This window comes from Eupeodes corollae, chromosome 3, assembly GCF_945859685.1.
Source record: "Eupeodes corollae chromosome 3, idEupCoro1.1, whole genome shotgun sequence".
NCBI classification, from domain to species: domain Eukaryota; kingdom Metazoa; phylum Arthropoda; class Insecta; order Diptera; family Syrphidae; genus Eupeodes; species Eupeodes corollae.
This window is the reverse complement of record NC_079149.1, coordinates 138301360-138308232: the sequence shown is the minus strand read 5'-3', so window position 1 is coordinate 138308232 and position 6873 is coordinate 138301360.

Sequence of the window (6873 nt, the reverse complement as noted above, 5' to 3'; positions counted from 1 at the left end):
AGATTTAAATTTACTCAAAGAATATCGATGCTGATTCTGCAGAAGTAAAATGTGATTCCACTTTTTGCAAGGCTACCAATCTTCCAATCTTTTAAAGGAAACAAGTTTTTGTATTTGCTGTTTTAAAACGTCCCTCAAAATTACTATTTAAAATCAAGCTTCAAAAACAGCAACATTTTGTAACCAATTTAAGCTCAAAAAAATAAATTAAACCAAAAAACGAAAGAACAAGGCAAACTATATAAACGAAATTAGTAAACATAGAAAGGAGTGGAAAAGGGTGTTAATTAGCTGGCCGAATAGAGCAACTTCACTAAATTCTCATTTCCGAAAATTGTCTGTTAAACTGTAATTGCATCAGACGAGCAAACAAAAGTTATAAAGCCAACCCCAAAAAAGAAAAACAACAAAAATAAAAATGGGAATCAACTTTCAAATTAAATTTACGCTAGCGCAGCAGTACCAACATACCCTATACCGTATACTCGCACACTGATGGAGAAATAAAAATAAAAAAAAAAAAAAACAAAAACTAAAGACAACCAAGGACGATGATGACGAAAAGGACGATAAAATATAAACGACCATGAAGGAAATCTCCTGATGTTTTCCCTAAAGTTCCTATAGTTAAAAGCGTGTACCATAGTCTGTAGATATAAACAAACATTGCGGAAAAGTCAGTTTTTATCGTCAGGTCGTATAAAACTCAAAAACCTCGAGGTAGACTATACGCGGCGGCGTTCGTAGGGGCCACCATCTCTAATTAGGTTATCTCGAAAGTTTCACTTCGACTTCTCTCTACATTGACGAAGTCAGCCATCGACCTCCAAATGAAGTCCTTATCATCTTCATCACACCCGCACGCAGCTCACTCTTCTATGGTCTCATAAAGGTTGGCCCCAAGATTTAACTGCGTTCTGCTTAAAAGTTGTACTAAGAGCAAGGAAAATATTATTAAGTTCCTCAATCCAAGGTAAGGGAAGTACGTTGCTTTTTGCTTTTTATTAGCTGAATTATGTGCGACAGCGACCTGAAACAGGAGACCGATGACGGAACATCAACCCAATGCCAACGCATTATGTGACTTCTTCCACCTTTGCTGCTGATGCTCTGATACTGATGAAGGTATAATATCATAATCACAGCAAATTTTTATTAGATAGCTTTGATAAAGTAAAAAGTCTCATAAGCATTTTAGTTATGCTGATTTTGGGCATTATTCAAATAAGTTGATATTAAGGTGTAATTTTTGCCACTTGCAGTTTCTGTCAAATCTGCTCTTAAATTTGATGAAACGAAGGTCCTAAATGACACGTAACGTCAATTGAATAGTAACACCGAATGGGCTACAACTAATGAGGAAAGGAACACCCTTGCACCATTTTTTTAAATATAAGTCTGTTAGATGTTAGAAGTATTTGAAATTTTGACACATATCGCGTCCTTTCAAGATTATAATATTTTATCATTTTTTATCACAAAGAAGAAATGGTTTTTGATAGGCATGTGGCATACTCGTAATGCATGTTCCGTATTTATTAAACAAAATACTAAATCGACATTATGAGTGCTTTTTAATGTTTGAAAGATTTATGAGGCTTATTATTTTTAATTTCCTATGAAGTGGATCCAAAAATTAATGGTTTCATTTAACCGAAGGTCCTTTGAAGGTCTTCAACTTTTCTTTTTGTTCAAAAAAGACATCGAAATTTGTTCGGCAATATTCGCCTGCTAAAATTAATAGCTCATGTAATTGAAGTTGGCTAATTAAAAGTTTTTCTCCTTTAAAAAAAAAAAAAAAGCTGTATATTAACTTCAAATGGAGGATATCCTTACATGCTGCACCAGACAAACCAAGCTGTAGAATGTGCCTCCGAAATTGTATAGTTATGTGCATCGGCTTCGACGCCACCGTTTGTTGGTTCGGCAGGATATATTTCTGTAGGACCATTATTTTACCCTGAGTGTTGCTGTGGAGCAGAGATTGTTTTACTCGCCTTTCAGACACATCTTATAGCTTCCTCTGGACCTGATGCTGGATGTGATGATGTTAGCATGTCGGTGTCCTCGCTCCTTAGATTGGGCACTGTACAAAGTTCCTATAATATCAGTTACTCAATTTTTTTTTTGCTTCATTTCTTCTTACTTTACAAGACGGACAAATCGAGATTGCTCCTTTACTGTTGGTAGTTTCAAAACTTTCTGGCGGCATGCCAATCCCAGGCAGTATAAAATATGGCTCCTCCATAGCTTGTCTCTACTACGACTTCTCCGTATATATATACCTACGAAAGCATTTTATCGATTTCATTCCTTAGATGGGTTTACAGACCTTCCTGTTCCATAAAATACTGGCCTTTTTCTACTGCGATTATTTCACCCTTGAATTGAGTTGAGTTGCCGTTTAATGAGGTAATTTCAATTAGGAAAAAGGACATTTTTAGTGGTCGCTGGCTGGTCGCAATTGTCAAGGGGTAAATGAAAAATGTTGAAATTAGTTTGGGTCGGTGCTGTTTGATAATAATTTATTTTCCTTTTTTTGGGTTTTTGTGTTTTTTTTTGTTTCTGCAAATTCGTTGGTATTAATCGAGTTTTAACAAACCCCTTAGTTGTCTTAATTTCAAGTGGAAAACCACTTTAGGTATAGAAATACGGAAGACGGAACAACCGCCATCATCGCCGTCATCGTCATTGGGATTTGCAAGCCCCAAGTAAATCAAGCATTAAATGCGGCAAATAAAATCCTTGCCTTCCGTCGCCGTGTCATAAAAGTCCTTAATTTTTTTGTTTTTTTAACTTCGAGAATAAAAATCACACTTGAATAATTGTTATGAAGGAGGTATTAAAGTGAACAAACAAAAGTCAAGCAAAGTTTTCCTACTTTTTTTTGAGGAGCTACAACAGCAAGAAGGTGGTAAGGTAGTTGGGCAGTCAAATTTATTTGAGTTGTTAAAATGGTTTCACTAAAAAAAACCATAACTACTTATACAAGTTGTCAGAAGTGGGAAAGTGTAAATCGCTACCATGTTTCTTTATTAAAGCTTACGTGATGTCCTTTGGAATAGGTGGATTTTATTATGGCGTGCGTGAAAATATATTTAAGTGTTAGATTAAGAAATTATGTGAAAATTACTTGACATGGTCACTTATTGGGCAAGTGATTCCATGTTTTATTATAATTAGAAAAGTTTAGATACCTTGAAAAAGTGTTTTTGTGTCAGATATTTTTTGGAACACACAAGAGGCAGGGAAAATTTAATGATATCTAAACATTTCATTTTATGAAGGTATGTGAGGAAAAGTAGTATTAGAACAAGGATATAAAGATATGAGCCCAATTTAACATAACACCTGATTACATTTTTTTCTTAATTTTTCAACAATTTTCTTACTTATATGTTTTTGTAAAAACTGTGAATCACAAAACTTCTAAAGTGTGCCCATTTGACAAAATAAGAACAAACCAAACAAATCGAAATCTGGAGCAAGGACTTTCTAATTTGAACGATCTGAAACTCAGAACTATACCTAGAAATTTAGAAAATTACCAAAAGTAATTTAAGCTTTTATAAAATAGGAAGACACATAATGAGATGCTTAATTCCTTTAAAAATAGTTTGGTTAGTAACAAGCTTAAATTTTACTAACCTATTTCAGATTTTTTTAAATCGTTGTTTTCTAGACCTAATTGATAGTTAAGAATGCCAAACTGAGTTGACATTTCTGTTCAGTTTTGAGCTTTTAAGACCGGAATAAAGCTTCCAATTTGTAGAAATTTACTTTAAAAACAAAATGAATCTGTTCGCGAGGTACTAAGAGGTGGTTCGTCCATTTTACTGTGTTTGGTGATGAAGCTCACTTTTGGTCAATAAGCAAACAGGTCATTTATTCAATGACAATTCTCAAGGTATTAACGTATCATCCATTAAAATATTCTTTTTGTTGTGGTTTACATGCTGGAGGCATCATTGGTCCTTATTTCTTTTGAATGAAATAATTCGAAAGAGGTATCTTACAATGCTGACTTATTTTCTCTTTTCAAAACTTTAAATTTCTCAAGTTCTTAACAACACCCGATACTTGAATAATAAGGGAGTCTCTTTATTTGAAGTGTTTATTCATTTTATAGCTTCTTGTATGCATTGATTATTTGTTCCTTTTAGATCAGCCCTTAAACTTTTGTTACAAACACTTTGAGCCCCACTTCAAGACACACTTATGATCAAAATTAATTTGTCTGTTTTTTAATTATATAACCTCAAAAGCAAAACCAGAAAACCACCACCAAAAATGAACTCACACCCCATCTATTCACAATATTAACGTTACTTAAATTTTTTTGTCGAGCGAAACTCTTCATCCCTTTAATTTGGCAATTTGGATTACAAATTGCAAAGGCAAAATGGCATCTTATTGCCTTGTGAAAGCACTTAATTCGAGTCCGACGAATACGACGACGAACGACTACGACTGTTTCTAGTGCTGAATTTTCAAACCAAAGTCTGTTCAATTACAAAGAGCAAAGTAATATACCCTAAAAACACTGGCTGATGGAATCTTACATGAAGGGAAGGCCTATACAATTTGCAACGTTTTTGGTGTGATGGGTATAGAAAATGGACATTTGGGAGTTATATTGTGAGTAATATCCTTTTTGGTCCTGCCATTGCAAAACTACCGAATGTTTATGGGAAAGCAAGTGGGCCATTATTATTTACGACACACATGACCGTCATTTAGTTTTGGAACCCGGCCCGGTCCTCTCTTTTAAATGTGTCTGTTGCTTTAAACGCCCTAATCCTTACAATACACATGTAGTTGGAAGGATATGAAAAAAAAAAACGAAAGTTTAGTGTAGACGTATGTATACGAGAATACATATGGATATGTTTATATGTCATTTCAGAAAAGGACTCTGTTGCTAATGCATCACATAATAAATGACAAGGGAAAGCAAAACAATTCGGTTGAGTAAATGGTCAAGAGAAATCTTTTGTTCGAGGGCTGAATTCTAAAAGTCTGATGGTAATAAGTTAAATGTTATAAGGGCGAAAAAAGGTGATGGATGGCAGTATGGACTTTTTGCCAGAAGTTTTAATTCATATACAAAATATAAATAGACGTACGTACATATATCCAAAAAAGGAAACACATTTTTAAATATTGAGTCAAAATAAAAACAATTTTGAAAGTGATTAGATTTGCGTAATTTTTTACTCAAATTTGTATTCCAAAAAGTTGAATATTACTATTAAGAAATAATTTTCTAAAAGTCAAGTTTTTAGTACCGTACAAAAATTCATGACAGCAGAGTCTAGATAAGTAAACAAAATTCAATTTTAGGGATTAAAAAATTATAGGAAGTAAAGATTTAAGCTATGAAACACAACATTCCATTAAGAGAGGTTTCTTTTTAAAAGATTTTAAGACGGTTTATGATAATACAGTTCATAATACAGGGTCCGGCAAAAATATCTTCCATGTCAGTCTTGTTGGATCCAGACTTCTTTGTGGTTCCTAGTAAACTGATTTAAATTTGGTTAGAGGAAGGTCTAATGCGATCCGCTTTAACTGTAACTTTTTCCCCATTTTCTTCGAAAAAATACGGACCTAACACACCAAATTCAGCAAACAGCACACCAAACTGTCACATAAGGCTGTGAAGTGTATGTACCAGTATCGGACATTTTGTTTATTTACAGTACCCGATAAATGGAAATGGGACTCAACAGACGAAATTAATATAGCACCAACGGGAATGTTTTGAAGAATGTCTTCACAAACCGCTCTGCAGAACCATCATTAGGGATATATTCCTCTACGACAAATGCGCGATACTCACAGTGCCACGCCATTATTATTACTAAAAACGGCACGTAGACCTCTATTTTTCCATACCAGGAATACCGTTTTATCTATAAATGTAGCTTCAAATATAAACGTCTAAAAATACAAAAGGTTTTTTTTGCCGTAGCCTGTATGTTCATGAAATTTATTTCTTAAAACATATTTGTAGCACATGTTCACCGCAGATATTATTATACGATGATTTTCCATTGACAATATTAGCAGCTCCTTCCTCATTTCAAAATAACGGAGGACTAGTGATGCCACAAACGTGTAAGCCGCATCAAACCTTCATTTCTAAAGAATAAAATAGTGTTTAAATACTATATTCGCTCCAATGCTTTATTCGCTCCATCTGCGACAATTTAGTTTGTTAAAGAAGCCATTTAAGAAGTAAAAGTCTTCACCAGTGAAATTAATTTTCCTGACGAAGTTCTCTATGAACTTTGCGAGCAGACTTTTTATTTTCAACTTGAATTTCAACAGTTTGAAAACTTTGTTCTGGAGTTAAACAATTCATGAACTATTTTCCAAACCTTACTGACAAACAATTTGAAAAATCTTGACGTTCTCAACTTTCAATCCATATGCAACACCAATTGAAACTATAGAGTTGCCTAGAAAAATGTCTGAATTAATCAAAAATTCAAACGTCACTTCCGTGACGAAAAAGAAATGATATCGTTCAGCAAATTTTTGTTCTATTAGATGTAACATTTTTCGATGAAGAGACTATTTTTTTAAATATAAAATTATACAATTTTATTAAAAATATGTTTCAAGTATCCGTGTTTTTCACTAACGATATTTAAAGAAGTTATTGTTCAACAAATTCTCTAGAAGTTAGTTGACATACTTCTCCGAAACGGCTTAAGCAATTTCGATGAAATTTCTTTTTCTTTACACTTCAGAATTTCAGAAAGTAGTAAGCTTATAGCAAATCATCAAACTACGATCAGAGGCTCATCATAAGTGCATGTGTTAGTTGTTAGTAAAAAAAAAAGCTTCATTCTTACCATAGTTAGT